This window comes from Rattus norvegicus, chromosome 10 (genome assembly GCF_021556685.1).
Source record: "Rattus norvegicus strain SHRSP/BbbUtx chromosome 10, alternate assembly SHRSP_T2T, whole genome shotgun sequence".
NCBI lineage: Eukaryota > Metazoa > Chordata > Mammalia > Rodentia > Muridae > Rattus > Rattus norvegicus.
The window spans coordinates 58,779,217-58,797,232 of NC_141543.1; the positions used below are offsets into that span (position 1 = coordinate 58,779,217).

Below are 18,016 nucleotides of genomic sequence, written 5' to 3' on the forward strand. Positions count from 1 at the left end.
GTGTGATAAAGTTACTGTTAAGTTATTGAGGGTTTTTTGTTTGTTTGTTTGTTTGTTTTGACCTATTTTCATTTTATTTTTCCTTTTGCACACATGTGAAATTTAGAGTACATGGGGTAGCCAGTTCTTCAGGCTGTATTATTTAATCTAACCTTCAACTTTCAACCCAACCATCATCTTATCCCTGAGCCTTTCCAGGGGCCTGGTGTACCAGTCACTTCTTGATTTGGATTCCCAGCCTTACCCTCAGTCAGTTATTGAGGTCTCAGTGTCTCCCAGGGGTCACTGACTATGTATCCTTCTACTCTTTATTTTCCCACAGTTCATTGCCATATCTGGTTAGTTACGCTATTTATTTATCCTTTTTCTCCTCTTCACCTGTAGATTGGGTTTGAGGAAGAGACAGAGGTAACTGTAGGTAGGCAGACATGGGAAAGTCAACATATGACATACATCCCCCTCCCCCATTATAACCCAATGGATAGATAATGTTATTGTGCTGTCCCAGATAAGAAAGGAGACTCAGGGAGGTGAAGCCTGTCCCTATGTCACATGGCTGAGGAGTGGAAGGACAGCAGTTTGAGCCCCATCCTCCTTTTAAGTTAGATTCAGGATGGCTCAGGGCTTCTTTCTTGCATGTCAGACAATCATGATCATGAATACAGAAGTACCACACACCATCCAGAGGGGCCACGTCGTTCAGCTAACGTCATTTGTCTTCTTGCCTTTGTTCCCTGAATCGATCATTTCTTACTGCATTTAAAGACTCCCCCTCTGCAGCTGCTGTGGGCAGCTTAGTGTTGTTTGAAGTTTGAAGATGGGAATGGAAGCCACAAGCTTACAAATCACCAAACCTGAAAGACGGGGTGAAATACTCTGCCAGCCTCCTTCCTCCTAAATCTTTTTGAGAGCACGTTTTCTTCCCCAAATGACAAAGAACTGCTTGTACTGCGCATGCCTAAAACTAATGGGTCTGATGCGTGAAAGATGGCGTTCTTGTCTGTCTGCCCACCCCACCAGAGCAGACAGGATAGGCTTCCAAAGCCAAAATAGCTATGTGCTGTGCAGTTGTGTTTAGAAGTAGGGAATCGCAGGGGAAGGGGGAAAGTGTATGCCGTTCTCCCTCTCTTTTGGAGAAGACGCCTATGCTAACAGTTTAACAGCTTTGTTTTTGCACCGAATATGTAAGTTGCAAATGTGAGCCACATGGGCAGGGGTTCCAGATCAAGTCAGCCAAGGGCCAAGGTGCTTTAAGAGTTCAACTGTTGGGTGAAGCCTACACTGACTTCACTGGGAAGAGTCTGAGTGCAAATTCCTATCCCCGTCAGTGACCTTGCCACATGTATATGTATGTGTTTATATTATGTGTGTGTATATACATATGTACACACACATACATATACACACACACATACATATAAACACATACATACATATACAAGTCCTCACCAGTGTGGTTATTTCCCTTGGCTTTTACAAAAAGGTCCATATAGTTCTTGGCAAGTGTAAAGTGCTTAGCATGAACTCCAGGAGTCTATGACAGCTTTTCAGAAGTATTTAAATTCGTCACTTTGGAAGGGGAAAAAAAGGAAGGTATTGTTTGTCTTTAAAGTGTTTGTTTTCCTAAGCACAAGTGCCTTAGCAACTGTATGTGAAGACAGGTTTATTTCAGCAGAATTTGTCACAAACAGTGTGTTCATTTAAGACCAGCAGTAGACGCTGCATGTGATGGTATCATACGCAGTTTTCAGGCATGCTATCCGGATGGTTTCCCACTTAGCGTTGCTTAGCTAAGGTGACTACAATTGGTGCCATAGCCACTCTGAGTCTGCCTGCCCTATGTGCCTGCATGTGGGTACCTTGTTCCTGGCAGTGCACTGGGCTGACAATAACTCTGGAGGTCCCAGACAAATGACCACTTTACCTCAGCTCAGAACCTACTGTATCAAAGACAGTGTGTTGTCCGGGGAGTGGGAGGTCTACTGAATTGCCTTTACTCCCTTTTAAAAATCAGGACTTCACATCTCTCTGTTGCTTTCCCTGTGTTCTCTGTGGTTTATATTTAACACATGCAAAATGGAGGTTAGTGGTTTGTCAGCACCAAACAGCATGTTTCTGAGAAGTACATACTGCTCAGGTCTTTATTTAAAATGCAGATTCCTTTCCTGCACCTGATTCTCCAGGCTTCGGAGCCTGGAGATGTCATACTTTTCCTCTTTTCTCCAAGTTTCACCCTAACTTAGTAGGCATGCGTATGTCCTAGTTGGAGTTACTATTGCTGCAGTGAAGCAAGTTGGGGGGGTGGGGGGAACCTGTATGTTTGGCTTACATTTCCACATGGTAGTCTACCACTGAAGGAAGTCAGGGCAGGAACTCAAACAGGTCAGCAACCTGGAGGCAGGAGCTGATGCAGAGGCCATGGAGGGATGCTGCTTACTGGCTTGCTCCTTATGTCTTGCTCAGCCTGCTTTCTTATAGAACCCAAGACCACCAGCCCAGGGGTGGTCCCACCCACAATGGGCTGGGCCCTTTCTCATCAATCACGAATTAATAAAATGCTCCACAGCCAGATCTTAGGGAGACACTTTCTCAATTGAAGTTTTCTCCTTTCAGATAAATCTAGCTGGTGTCAAGTTGACACAAAAGTAGCCAACACCCCATATTATCCAGGTTGTCTAAACTTTCCTTGATGATAAAGCACATGGTGTTCCTGCTAAAAATGCCCATTCCTGGGCCCCGTTCTGGATGAGTGAAAAGGAATCTCTAAGGCTGGAGTCTGGGAAACTGGAGAACAGAACCTAGAAATTACAAGATTCTAAGGCCAAAATCGCCTGCTGGAAACCAAGCCTACCCCATAACCATGAAAGACTGAGTTGCTCAAGTGTGGGGTAGGAGAAGACTGAGAAGGCTCCAGGGCCTTTAGGTCCTACAAAGTCAAATGAGGAATTATTCGATGTTCTTTTTAGCTCTCAAAGCTTTCTCATTCTGGTAAATGAGAAAAAAGTGTAGGTTTGGAGTCAGCCATTATTCTTTATTTTTGTTCTTTTATTCTTTGGATTAAAAGACTTAGAGAAAATTCTACATTGGTTTTCTTCTCAGAAACTATTGTAGGGAGTCATTTTTAACAGCGTGTGGTGGCACATGCCTTCTCAGTGCAGGGAGGCAGAGGTAGATTATCTCTGTGAGTTCAAGACTAGCCAGTCATTTCCAGGCCAGCAAAGGCCACATAGTGGGGCCAAGATGTCTGAAAAATCACAACAAAGTGCTTTTCAGCAGCTGGGAGTTCAAACAGTCATGCTTCAGCCTAGCATGTGTCAGGTCTGGGGTTTGATGCCTAGTCCGGCTTTTTAAACACGTATTTTTCATCTGTCTGGGCTGTTCAAAATCAAGAATAGCTTTATATGCTTTTAAAAAAAGAATTCCTTAAACAACTGTCATCTCAAATGTCTTCTGATGCTTCCTACATCATCTATATGTAAACTACAAACTTCTGAGGCCAAAAGTATTCATTGTTTATCTCCACCTCCCCAGTGGGAGACCAGCGCCTGGCCTGTCACTGCTGCTGCATGCATCAGCAGGGAAGTGCCTGTCACTGCTGCTGCTGCATGCATCAGCAGGGAAGTGCCCATCCCTGATATGCTGCATGCATCAGCAGAGATGTGCCCGTCACTGTTGCTGCTGCATGCATCAGCAGGGAAGTGTTTTATCTTGCCTCTGGATCTGTTTTCTTTAACTAAGGTTATCAGAAAACTTAACCTTATTGTTTGTTGATATTGGTGAGCCTTTCACTACATGATTGAGTATTGGCTTATTAATTAAGATTTATTAGGGCAAAATGTTGGTTTTTTTAAAAAGCATAAACTTGAGAGGCAACTTGTATGGTTGTGACCCCTAAAAAGAGCTGTCCAAGTCCCCTCACCCTGCTAAGGAAATATCACTGCACAAATGGGTCGCTGTTAGTTGATGGAAAAATTACATTAACTGGAATCCCCGGTTCCCTGAACATGCCAGTTAACTGGGGTATTAGTGTCCTGTCTAAACTCTCAGAGCTATTAAATTAAACGGTCATGACACGAAACCCCAGAAAAGTCTTATTGTTGTCTCAAAAGATTGTGTACAGGTGTTGCTCGTCTGCGTTAGCATAAAGAAGGCTTCAGTATTCTCAGAAATCATTTCCTCTCCTGAGGAAGTGCACTGCAGTAAAATAGCCTTTCCCGGTACTGTAGCTGCTAGCTCCCAGCTGCAGAAAAAAAATTCTCAAGTACTATCTGGCTCTGGTTTCCACCAGCCTTTTCTGAAGAGATTGTGATAAATTTGTGTTTAGGTAGCAAAACCTAATTTAAAAAAAATTAAAAATAATAATAATAGGGGTTGGGGATTTAGCTCAGTGGTAGAGCGCTTGCCTAGGAAGCGCAAGGCCCTGGGTTCGGTCCCCAGCTCCGGAAAAAAAATAATAATAATAATAATAAAAAAAGCCAAAAAGCTCTGTGTCCCATAAACACCGGAAGCATCAGAAACAGTCATTCTTAAACTGGCTTTTATCCTAAGCCTAGGAAAACATTGTTTGCGTCCACTGTGGTGCTACACAGCCCAAGCTGTCACGGGGAACATTTGTCCTGAGTTTCTGTTTTAATCTAGTGACATGAAAACTCTGACAAGTCTACGTTAAATATAGAAGATGGTAGAATATTCATAGAAAGAAAAGACTTAGTTGAGAAAAATAATTTCTTTCTGTACATGGGGGAGAGGGTACCAAGATGGACTCACAAGGCCCAGTGTATTCTGGGTGTGTGAACTGCATCCCTTGCCCAAGAAAAGTAGTTTCTAATTCTCTCACAACATGAGATATTTCTTGATGTCACAAGGTTCAGGCACTTCTGTGAATGGTGCTGTGAGCTTTATATAGTGGAATCTCTTGGCCTCTAGTAAGCTGGGATCACCTTTTTCTTGGGTTTGTAGCTGTGAGTAGTCCATTTTTCCTCTTGAGGGCACCTGCCAGGCTTCCTGGACCCTGTCATCTCTAGGCCTCCTGTCTAGCTTCTGCCACAGCTGCATAACTCCCTTTATCTTACTACATTGTGCTCAGTCTGTGCGGGTAGAGTGGGGAGTGTCTGGAGGAAGTTTCATCCGTGAAGGAAGAGAAAAACCAAGATTTATGTCCATAGAACTATTCTCACACGTATTCAGGTTACAAGATGATGCGATAGTTACAAGTGACGAATGCAACGGGACCCGTGCCCATGTTAGTTCCCTGCCTCTTTGACAAAACTCCCTGAGAAAATTGATGTAGCAGAAAGGATTTGCTGTGGTTTCTGCTTCTAAAGGGTCTCAGTCTGTCATTGGTTGGCTCCCTCTTTGAGGACTCATGGGGAGGCAGAAGATCCTTGTGAAGGAGCCTTTGGTAGATCAAAGCTGCTTGCCTCATGACAAACAGGAAGCAGAGAGCATAGGGGTCCTGGGGTCCTGTTTGAGGGCACCTCCTCCGGTGACCTAAGCCACCAGGTCCCACCTCCTAAAGGTTCCACCACCTCCCAGCAGTGCATGGGCTGGGCACCGAGCTTCAATACTCAGGCCTCTTGGGCATATCTAAGACCCAAGCGATAAGTGAAGAGGATATATATTCTGCTGAAATTTTCATACGATGCTTTGAAGACTGGAGAGTGAAGGAGTGCATCCCAAGATGTCCAAGGAAGAAGGGTTATAGTAAGAAGATGCCAGACTACTAAAGAAAATAGTTACCGTATCAAAAATACGTCCGAGTCTCAGGGCAGAGAGGAGAGAGCAAGAGCAGCATCTACTTCGATAAGTAGGTCCCTGTAGGGCATCGCTAAGAGTCCTCTGCCAGTTGTCACTGCTAGACTCATCTCTGAGCCCTTTCAACACCTTTGTGATGACTCAGGCAGGACCGAGTAGGCTCTGCGTTAGGGAGCTCACGGTAGGCGCAGATCTACATATAACCCCAGTGAGGCATGAACACTTTCCCCAGTTACTCACTGCCTCAAATCAAGTTCTCTGTAATGGTAGTGGAAGAAAAGCAAGTAGTGTGCTGTCAACACCTGCTTGTAGCAATCCCGAGACGTCCAGAACCAGGTTCCATCCTCTCCAGCCCCGCTTCTTTTTCTCATCGCCCATGCTAATGAGTGAGACCCCCAGCCACTCCCTCCAAGCCATTCCCCACCCTGCTCAGCCTCCACATCCTCCCTGATGCTGGTTCTTGTTGGTCCCTCATCCCTCGTACCTGTGGTTCATGCACTGCTTTCCTCCCTGCCTCTTGCCTTCTTCACCCACTGTAGCTCTCCACCAGATTGCTCCTGTCATGTCTTAACTTGTCTCCTGGATCACTTTGCTCCGTCCTATCTCTTCGTGCATTAAAACCAATGGGATGGGGGCTTTGGAAAATACAGATTTGCTTCTGTCCACTCTTCACCTCTACCATCACTCTTCCCAAGATCACAGTCATCTTGACAGTCAGGCCTCTGTTTTTTCTCAAGCTCTACATATGTACCTCTGAGTCTCGCATCTATGACACTGTTGTTATGTTGTACCTTACTCTGCTCCACCAGAGTCTTTTGGAAGAGATTCCACACACTTAACTTCTCCAAGCCTTAGTTTTTCTAAAGGTTTATGCGGTTTACACTTCTTGAGTCTGAACGTGTATGACTAAGGACCTGCATAGAACGAGAGCCTTCTTGCTGGTTGGGACTCAGTGGAGCCCTAGGCAGCACAGGGCATTGAGTGAAAACAGAAGTATGTCTAAGAAGGAAAGCCAAACTGGCTTCTATGACCACTCAATCCAGATAACCTACTCACCCATTCTTAAAGGCAGAGCCCACAGGTCCCAATGCCCTCTTAAAGGTCCCACCTGGCCCTCCATGATCATCTCCTTAGTTCTTTATCTATAGTGTGAATATTTCATAAACTCTTTGTAGCTAATCAAACCTGGCTTCAAATCCCAAGCCCAACTCAAAAGAGGAAATACTCTCTTGAACTTCAGATGGCGTAGCAGTGACCCTTTGGTAGTGCCAGCATTGCCAGGCAGCGGTGTGCTAAAAGGTGAGGCAGAGCAGAGGAAGAGCATAGTGCTTGGTGCACAGTACCTGCTGCGGCTGCGGCTGCGGCTGCGGCTGCGGCTGCGGCTGCGGCTGGCATCCTTCCCAGGTGGACAAAGCCATAGGCTTCTTTGGTCCCCTTTGCCAATCCTTGGAAAATCTCCGTGTCCTCACAAAGCTCCCCCATCCGTACTTTCTCCTCAGTTCCTCCAGCTGCAACTCCTCTCCTCCCCGCTATTGTTCGCGCCTCCTCCTCTGTTTTTTGTCACCTCTCTTCTGAGTTCCACTGGACTGTGCATCTCATATGTGCAGCATCCCAGATCCTTCACAGCAGATCCCTGGGTTCCTAGTAAGTAGCACACCATGGAGCCAGTTACTAAAATAGAGCTCGCTTTTCCCTTTTCCAGCCTGGTCCCCTGCCTTATCCAAAAGGAGGTCCTGGTATTCAACTCTCAGATATACATCTCTCCTGCCACCACTCCCGTGTGGTCAGACTCTCAAGCAGTCCTTTGAAGTAGTTGTCTCAGACAGGTCTTACAGACTTGAACGGTTCTCTCTGTCTAGTTTGCATACAGATAACCACGTAACATATATGATACAGCCATTCCTACCTAATCTCCAGCAGCTTCCCTGCTACTTAGAGCCAAATGGAGCTGATCATGGCCTCCAGTCTTGACTCCCCAGATTTGCCTTGATGTCTCTCTTTGTCTCAGCCAGTTCTAGTCACAAGGCTCTTTCAGTTTTGTGACTCTCTGGATACTTACTGCTCCCTCCTGCTGGGATGGTCTCTAGTCTGACAGTCTCACTGCTTTAGTTCTTTTCAGGAATCCTTGTTTCCTGTTACCTCTTACCTACTTGCTTCACTGTGTGACTATTTGAGTGTCTGTCTCCCTGGCTACCTTGCAAATTCCCTGGGGACAGGTGTCTGTCTTGAGCCTTGTTTATTCCCTAGGCTGGTGCCAGCCTGGGACAGAGTGGATTAGTAGGGGATGGAGGCTGGTAGGCTTCTCTTTCCTCTGCCTTGTCCCCACCCACAGTCCTCACCAACCTTGCCATGCATTCTCTGGTCCTTCTGTCCTCAGCCTGTCTCCACAGAGCCTCAGATCTGTATGAGAAAAATTGTGGGATGTCCTCCAGCAATTCAGAGACCTTAACTAGAAGAGAGGGTGCTCTGTTGTTGTCTGATGTCATGGAGATGCTCATCCTAACTAAGTCCTGCTTAGAACCGAGGCATGTGCCAGGAATGGGTAGTGAAAGGTAACCCTAACTACAAGTAAGTTTATTCACCAGTGACCTAGAAGTTCTCATTTCGGAAGTGCTGGAAAAGTTCCTGTCCCCTGCTGATGGCCAAAAATCTTACCCCAAGAAATTTATTCTTTAGTCACAATTTATGCTTTAAGATATAGGTATATAATTAAAAGTGTTATTTGATAACCTTTGGGGGTGGGGGCCCAGAGATTTCTATACACACACACACACACACACACACACACACATGGTAGGTTTCTCACAGAGGTTGTGTTCACTGTGAGGAGGCACACGGGGTCGCCCTGCCGGACGGACTCCTTACTATTCCATCTGAGCTCTCGCTGCTCAGTCTCATGTGACAGGCTATGAGTTGGCAAGCTTCACTTTGTATATCCAAGTCACTATGGCTTGATGCATAAACCATGAGGCCTACATCTGCCACCTTGGCTGACCCTTCTGCCAATGTTAGGATCCGAACATGTCCCATTTGGAGGGCTGTGGGTATGCCATGACACAGGACTGACAAAGTTTTTCTCAGGAAGAAAGTGAGCAGACTCCTAGTAATTATATACATGTTGTATACACATAGCTACACACCGCTGTCCTATTGTTTGGGACAGGTCAGGATTTGAGCACAACAGTCCTTTAAAATCACAGCTTGATTGTGTCTTACTGTCCAAGCAGAGAGATGGCAGCATGTAGGTCATAAGAGGGAAAAGAAGAATGCCATTGTCAGGAAGAGGGCACTAATGGTGGGGTCATAGGGTCACAGGGTCACAGGGCAGCTATGGTGTCCCTCCAGCAGCTGGATGAGTTCTCTGAGTAGAGGTGATGGGAAGTGAGAATGGAAGAACACCTCAGCCAAGGGAAAGGTGTCCTCACAGACCGAGTGAGTGTAGGAATCTGAAGAAAGGGACCCAAGAGGCCTGAGGAAAGGGCTCAGCCCAGACAGGCTGCAGCAGGAGGATGTGGCACTATCAGAACAAAAGCAATGGCATTTCCATGCAGGCATCAACTTTAAGGCTGAGTAATGAAGATGTGGGTGCTTTCTGTGACCTGCTAGACACTGCAAAGAAGCTGCCATGGTCTTGACAGCCTCATTTAAACAAAGCTGTACATCACATTGGCTGCTTTAGATACTCATTGGTAGAGTGTTGAACGAAAGCAAAGCCAGTATCAAATCCCTTCTAGAGGTTGCTTGACTCTAGGCAGCAAGCAGGTGGAGGCTCCTGTCCTAGGACTAGTCATGGTCATTTCCCCAAACCAGCGTTAGACTCCCTTTGTTAAATGTGTGGGCTGTAACTGGACGACTCTCATCTTACACTCCGCACATCCGAAGAAATGGAAGAGAAGCATCGCCCCACATCCAGGAAACTGACAAGAGAACCCCATGGAGTGGTCCCAGAATGCAGACTATACACCCCTGCAGCTGCCAAGCTGAGGTCTAGCCACATAAACACAAGTCCGCTCCACGAGGCTTGGATTTCCTATGTCCATGTCCCACCCAAGCAGGAGCAGAATCCTCGGCACTGAGCCCTCTGACTGTGTGTGGCCTGGCACAGCCCTCCCGGGCAGTGGGAGAAGACTCCTCTCTCCAGGGTGGGGACTGGAGCCAGACCTGGGGACCAGGTTGTCCTAAACTTGCTGCTGCCTCCTTATCTCCCCCTCCAACCTCACTGAAAGCCGAAGGGACATTAATGAGCAGTGACAGCAGCTCCAGGAGAGGAGGGGGTCTTTGGTCCCCCTCTGTTTGGAGAAGATGACCTGTGGGACTCAGCGAGAAGAACTGGGTTCAGTTGCTTTTCTTCGAAGCGTTCAGAGTACTTCCCACGTGTCTCATTTATCCTCACGGCACCCCTGAGAGGTGAGCTCGTTTGAGGTCTATACAAAGTTATGATTATGCCTGTGGATTCTAGTTCACGACTCCATGACATCCTAAACCCCAGGATCCTCTCCATCTCACTTTCCTGAACGTAACGAAACCCTTTGGGTAATTAATGGAACATCTCAGGCTCAGGCCCGCCAAGGGCGAGCCCCTCCCCTCCTCCCATCTCCCTCCCCCTTTTTTTTTGCTCGTTATTGTTGTTAAGTTTGATTTATTGCTCAGCATTCTAGCCAAGCTCCATGGATGTCCGGAATATTATAAATAATGTGGATTGAAAAGATCGTGCTGAAATGTTTATTACATTCTTAGAAAGAGAACAAGGAATGGCCCATAGAGCGTGGCAGTAGGAAGGAGGGGCGCGAAGAGAGGAAAGGCAAAGCTTGCTCCTAGGATGTCTCAGTGTGCCCATAAAGAGTGTCCAGAGGGGACAGAACTCACACTGCAGTCCCACTATCAAGAATGCAGACGTGTTCCAGGGGGCACAGGCAACACCTGTGAAGAACATGGGCACCATGAGGAAGTAATCACCAGGCACTCCCCCTCCAGTTTCTTCAACCACAGTACTCAAGAAGGTCTCAGCTCACGGGGTGGGGGCTGCCTGAGCCTTCCAACCACCTCTCATGGGAGGCTAGCTGTAGGTGTCCTCTGGAGTGGCAGGCAATGGTGGTTAGCCTCACCATGTGAGAAGGGCCTTCCTCTCCTGACTAGTGGACAGTTTGATTCTTCAATGTGTTCTTTCAGGGCTTGAAAATGCAAACGTTATCAAAAAGAGGAATCTGGTATAAGAAATGACTGTCGCCCTGGCCTGGCCATGTTGGGAACTAAAGGCATCCTGCTCTCTTTGCTTGATGGGCCCTATTCTGCCCTTCCTCTTTTAGGCCCTCTGTGTGGAGGAAGGGTAGGCCCTCCAAGCAGGCTCCCTAATACTGGATGGCAAGTCTAGCAATCTGGCGGCCATGTTTCCTTGAATCTCTTGTGAATAGGAACAGTCCTTTGGCCCTGCCATCTGCTACTCTGGGCCCTACAGACCTCCTCAGGAGGAGAGGAGGCTGGGGGATGTTGTGTGAGGGTTGATTTGTGACAGTGTATGTTGGACACATTCTGGGATAACCTATTTTTCAGGAGACTTTTCCATCAGTCAATAGAGGCTCGGTACTTGCCTCTGCCCTGGCACAGTGACCTGCCTCCTGGCTAGGGCTTCTGGCTAGTTCCTGTCTAGTGCCCTGAGGAAGGAGAGTATCCTTCCTTTCACATGAGTGTGTATTTGTTGTCAGGACCAGGAAAAATCTTCCAGACATAACCGAATCACAGGTAATTTTCGGTAACTTTTTCTCAAGAATGTCTTCAAAGAAAGAATGATAAAATGGTTCTGGGAACAGATGAACTGTGAAATGGGGCTGTCCAGTTCAATACAGAACAGGGTGTGAGTGGCTGGAAAGTTTGAGTTTTCATCGTCTCAGAAGGAAACCTGTGAGTGGCTGCCGCAGCCTCCCATTTTACCGAAAGCTAAGCACAGTCATAGATTTGAAAGGAAGAACAGACTCTGTCTGCTTAGAATTTCACACCTGGGTCACTGGCCACAAATGCGGAACATGCTGACTTTGCTTCTTAATTACCTCAATAACTTCTCTGTCCATGGTTCCACTGCTTATTCAGTCACTTATTTAAGACATGTTTATTGAGCAGCTACTCTGTTCCAGGTACTGTTTAGGAACTGCCACTGAATCAGAACATCACTTGAAGTCCATTGTGACTCCTAATATTCCAGAGAGTGAATCTGTTCTGCACGTCTGCCCATCCATCCAAAGCAGAAATAAATGTGGACTATACGTAGCCGTGCACTGTATAATGACATTTAGTCAATGAAAGAGCAAATGTGTGACTTGGCCCCCAAAGATTTTATCATGCAGTGATATAGCCATGTTTAGTCTACACAAATACACTGTATAACATTTACCCAGTGACCTAGTGCTAAAGTCACACAATGATAAAATCCTCACTAAGTGTTACAGCATGGGATCATAGGATCTCTGTGCACAAATGGTAACAGGCAGGACAGTCACAGCAAACCATGGTCTTAAAGAATTGAGACTGTGACGAATAGCAGTTCACTAGCCCAACTACTTGTTAGCTCAGGGAAGTTAACACTTTACGTTGTACATGATCTGTAGGCAGAGCATAGGAAAAGCAGATCTAAGATTCAGTGAGCATACAGAGAAGGGTGTGTTTGGGCTGGGTGAGGTGGGGTGGGGTGTTCTTGAGCTCTGAGCAGTATAAGCTGAGAAGATCCATGCCAAGCCCAGAGGTGCAGGCAAGCAGGGCATACGGAGAGTGGGAGGGTAACTGGGAAACCTGATTGTTCTGCCGGGGATGTCCTATGAAGTGACATCTGACATAACTCACAGGTCATATCTAGCAAAGCCAGCAAACATTTCAAAATCAGATCTGACATTCTAGATCAGCTACTCTATCTTTCCAGAAGAACAGACATGGAGTTGATGATGGCACCTTAATTAGTATTCTCAGTCACCTGTTGTCATTGGCCCAGACAGCATGCCTTGGAAAGCAGACATTTGTAGTCGCCCCATGTCACATGATGGGCACATCCCCAGTATTGGCATAACACTTAGTCAAGCGTCCTTCACCAGTGTGACCTTTGTTGTAACCATACATTTCTGACCTATTTCATCCCCTTACATACCAAATATCTTCATTTAGTAATTCGTTTAGCCAGTGTTGGGGATCAAACCCAGGGCCTCACACATGCTAAGCACATGTGCCACCAAGAACTGCAGCCCCCCACACTGAACATCTTAAGTAGAGAGGAAAAGAGTTCCCCTTGTTTGCCAGGTCCTCTGAAGTGACTCAAGCCCTACTTCTTGCTTAGGGAACACAGCTGTTCTTAGTCTTCCAGCTCTGATGCAGTGCGCCCTCCCGCCATACATCCTCTTTGCTGGCAGAATCTCTGTGTGAGTGTTTCAGCTCACCGTATCTTAGTACTTAGGATCTGGTGTCTTGTCTGCATTTCTATAAGATTCAATAGAAACACTGTCTGGTCTGCTCCAGATGCTTGCCTGAAGTCATGAAGGTGATCGAAGGTCCCTAGTTCTAGCCCTGAGGTTTCACTTGGCATATTGCTGCTACAGCATCATTAGAAGCTACCCTGCATTAAGGGCAAAGTTTAGGGATCCCAGATGACATGCTGTTCATAGGAGGGCATCTTTAGGAGTAGTGAAGAATGTTTGAGGATAGTAGTGAATGGAGGGAGGTGCATCATTACAAGTCCCCCATGGTGACCGCACAGGTTCCTTTCCTCAATAATGTGAAAAGCCGGTATTTGTGCCACATGCTCATTGGAGAGCCCTGCAGCCTAGCTGGCCTATTTCTCCGGTGGTTTCCTAGACTTGCCTGTAAGCTCTAATGCTGCTCTGAGTAAAGGAGCCAACGTGGCACACAGATGGAATGTCTCTTCTTGTTCTCATTGTACCAGCCGTGCTGGGTCCCACAGAACCCACAACTCCAACAGCTTTCATCCTGCTAATGAGAAGTTCGCCAGGGGTAGTCTTCATCCCATTTCTGCTGCCAAGCTTCTCATTGTAGCTTTAGCATTACAGTTGCCAACCGAATCTCAGGGAGAAGAGCACTTGGAGACCAGTGAGATGCATGCCCTTTCCTTATTAGCTATTTGTCCTGTTGCTGCAATGAACTGACTAACAGAAAGCGGCCTGAGGAAGAGAGATGTACTGTGGCTCACAGTCTAAGAGTGTGCAGTCCATCCTGGTGACGAAGGCAGAGGCTGCTCGGTCACATCTGGGCATCTCAGGAGGCAGGAATGGGATGCCAACACTCACCTGTCTTCCTCCTATATCTTCAGTCCGAGACCACAGCCCACAGGATGCCAGCACCCCACCTTAGGGTGGGTCTTCCCCTTTTTATACCCCCACAGTTAATTATCTCTGGAAATGCTCAAAGATACATATTTCCTAGGTGATTCTAAATCCATTCATGTCGAAGATGAGGATTAAGCCATCATATTTCCCACAGACCAAATATGAATTCTCCTTTATCTGTGGGCTTCTTATTTGGTCATTTTGATACACAGGCAGAGTGTTGGAGGATTTTGTGAACATACATTTTGAAATCTGTTTTCATAATACAGCTGAGGAAAAGTGAGGGAGAGAAAGTTTTCAAGAAAAGCCTGACAGCCAGCTCTAGTTTTGCTGAGAATGGTCAGGCCCAAGGGTGAGAGGCCCAGCACTGACCAGAGACCTCTGCCATGCTGCCTTGGTGCACAGAGGGAGGCCTCGCATTCATGTGCATGCACATATGTCATGGACCCCCCGTTGCTGTACATGTGGAAAGTGACATTCTATGACATCATGAAGATGAAGGGTAAGAGAGCTCAGACTACCTCACCATGTCCACTTAAATGCTAGTGGCCTTTGAACTTTTTTCTTCTGTGATGGGAACAAAAACAAAAAGTTAGACCTTACATTCCAGGTATTTGAGAAGAGACTTAACTTTTAACATAAAAGGTGTCTGGCTGTTCTCTTGCTGGCCTTTCTCTTCTCTTTCCTCCCCTATCCCTTAACAGCTGTCCTTCTTGCCACTGTAGCCCTTGGTTCCAAATGTAATTCATGTCACCTTAGAGCAAAGGGATGCTGAGGCTAGCTGGGGCAGATGTGGCCTGCAGGATGACAGAGCTCTTGAAATGGTCTAGCAACCCCACCATTACCGGCATGCATGTACCCCAGGTCTTCCTAGTACAGGGTGACATCTTGCATCTATTATAGTGTCTTACTTCTACAACCTCAACCTGGCTTCCTCTCAATTTCAGAGACCAGCTGGTGGCCAGGACTCTGCAGCTCTCTGCCAGCGCTGTGATGAAGTGAAACGGCCCCTAATAAAAGCAGCCATCAACTTAAGAAGTATAGTTTTCATTTAGGCGTAGAACAGTCAGAGTGGGTCACTTGATGAATAGCAGCCATACAAGGAACAGCACACTACTTCCCACTCCGCTCTGTATGAGATCCCACGTCCCCCACAGACCAGGCAGGAACCGGCTCCCTGCCTGACTACTCCTATCCTGCAAAGTGCTAGAATCCACGGCCGAGGCCTTCCCTCCAGCTCTCCCTTTGCTGCCTTCTATAATAAGTTCCCTGTCTGCTTCCAGTTGTCATTACGTCACCCTTCATTCCAAGAAACTCTCGTAATGGGTTATTTCTAAGCTTCCATGCTATTAACATTTAAAATTGGAAGTTTCCTAATGCCACATGGGAAGACACCCTCCTCTTACCTGCAGTATGCTCCCACAACTGCATGCCATGTCGGGTGGTTAATTTCTAAAATATATTAGCATCTCCTCCTTGTGTGCCCCTCAAACCTGAAGAAAGGAGACAGCTTTGAGCTACCACCTAGATTCCCACCGGGAAGAAAGAAGCTCTCCTTTTCTTCCACTACACTGAGTTATCTACCTGCCTTGTCTCTTGTCGTCTCTGCCTCATCCAGCATCAGGTCATGAGGGGAGCGGCTGGCCGGTCTGCTCTGTTCATTGCTGTAGGTGCAGGATGCAGACTTTCAGAGACTAGCTACGCAGTGTTTACCTACCAAGCCATGTCTGCAGTGAGGATCTTTATCATTCGCTTAAGTATTTATTGAACAGCTCCGTGGATGTGTATATAGCATATACGAGATGCATACAAAGCTCCCAGCACTAATGAAGTTAATGGATGTAGCCTTCACTGAAAGCACAGTAGTTGGCAGGGACCTCATGCAGTTGCCTGCGACCTGCCTGAACCAGACACTCAGAATGTCCTGGAGAAGAAAGGATCTAAGCGATTAATCCATTCATCCAGCATCTTCTTGTTGGCCGTGTGTATAGAGGTTGAGCTATAATGCCCTGATATTTACTCCAAGTACCTATTGCTCCCAAGCTGGAGCCTATCTCTTCTTACATCTTGACTTTTCAAACAGCATCTACGGCATTGATTGGAGATCACTTCATAGAATCACAGGATATGTGACTATGAAAGAAAAGGAGTTGTTGGTGGGAAGGTGCCACTGTACTTGTGAGAGTGATTTCTATTTGGAGCTGGACTCCTTCCGAGTCAGGAGATGCGGCCCAAGACCATGTGCTCCGAGGAGCAGCACGTCCCAGCTGCCCTTTTGAGGCTAAACTGGTAATACTTACATGCTGCACTCAGACTTTTCCAGAGAATTATTGCTGTTGTTGGTCTGTCTGTTGGGGGTTGGGGGCCATGGCTGCAAGCAAGACGAAATGGTTCATTTAGGTTCAAAACAAAACAAGAAAACCATGAAATGCATTCTGATGATGATTGGGGTTACTTACAGAAGGGATGGCTTGTCCGGCCAGGTTTAAGGGACCTTCAGGACTAAGTGTCTGTCTGTTGTTGCTTGAATGTAGCCAGGACTATACCCTGAGAGCCCAGGCTGTGCTCCACTCAGTGCACAGAATTCTGACAAAAGGTACCTGGTGACCCCTTCTGGACACCATTGTGTCAGCTGTGTGCACAGAGGCAGGGTCAGGGTGAAGAGCCAAGGCCACTAGGCCACCTCTCACATGCTGCCCTGGGGTCTGGAGCTCAGAGACTCTCCTCAGATCTCATAACCTTTGACCCTGTCCAGGTGCTTCACTTTTCACCACTGATGGGTGACAATCCTGAGCCTCTGGGTCACCTTGCCAGGTGTCCCTAATTAATGCCAGGTGGCACAGCCTGGTCAAAGCAGGACAACGAAGGAGTTTGTTATAGTGAATCCATCGCCTGGCTGGAAGCATCCAGAAGTCTTTTGACACGCAGTCCAGAGGGAATTGTCAAAACAAGATATCCATAACAGTGTTCCTGCCTGGCTTTTCCAAGGCAGTTGAATTCCTGCCAGATAGATTCGCATTCCCAGGGGTAAAGGAACAGCACGGCCAGGGGATGTTTCTTAGCAAGTATTGATGCGCCAGAGAACTGAGTTTAAATTATTGCCTTGACAACCCCTAATGTGCTGCTTTTGATTGCCGATGGGAAGGATTATCTATTCGCAATTGGATTCTGCTGTTGAACTGTGGCGAGTGCCGAGACGAGCTTATTTCAGAGATGGGAAATGCTCAACACATTCAGCACACAGATAGGGCCTAGGAGCTTCAGCACTTTCTGTACAGGAAGCGACTATACTGTAATGGCCAAGTTTCTGCTCATTCCCTTTAGGGAGCATTGTCGTTTCAGAGTTTGCTTTCTTTTGGGAGGTGAGTACAATTGCGGTTGGTTTCCCGCCGCCCTCATAAGACTGGCAGATCCATGAAGAGCAAGCTGCATCTCGGCACGACGTCCACATTTAGTGAACATTATAGATGCACGTCAAGCTCCTGAGTAAATCCATCCTAGGGTAGTCCTGAAAAAATCCGTAATGAAGTCTCCTGCATAACCCAGGATAACCTCAAATTCATGATCCCCTGCCTCAGCCTCCCCAGTGCAGGACTAGCACTATGAGCATGTGCCGTCACATGTGGCTTCTCAACGCTGCTCTTGTTCCACATTAGAACCACTTGACCAAGTCTCACCTCTTGTTGTGACCCATCATCTGGCCAGTGAGACCAGTGCTCACACAGGGTCTCTAGCTGCTGGCCAGTCCATGGCCTGGGGCTTACACTGCCACTCCACAGTCACCTGATGCTGGGCTAAGTGCTGGGCCCTGGGTCCAGAGCCTGCCTTCCGTTATTAGGCTGCCCTCCAGCTCCTCTGCTCCACCTCCTTCACTGTCTTAATTCCTTTTAATTTCCTGTTTCTAAGCTAGTTCTCCTCCCCCTCCCCCACTTCAGGTGGCCTCA

General features: G+C 47.0%; 1 protein-coding gene across 3 annotated transcripts in view; it reads left to right on the top strand.

The window, feature by feature from the left end:
* The window catches only part of Stx8 (syntaxin 8), a 236,952-nt gene that overhangs the window by 211,187 nt on the left and 7,749 nt on the right, over positions 1–18,016 (top strand). The gene's annotated exons all lie outside the window — the stretch shown is intronic.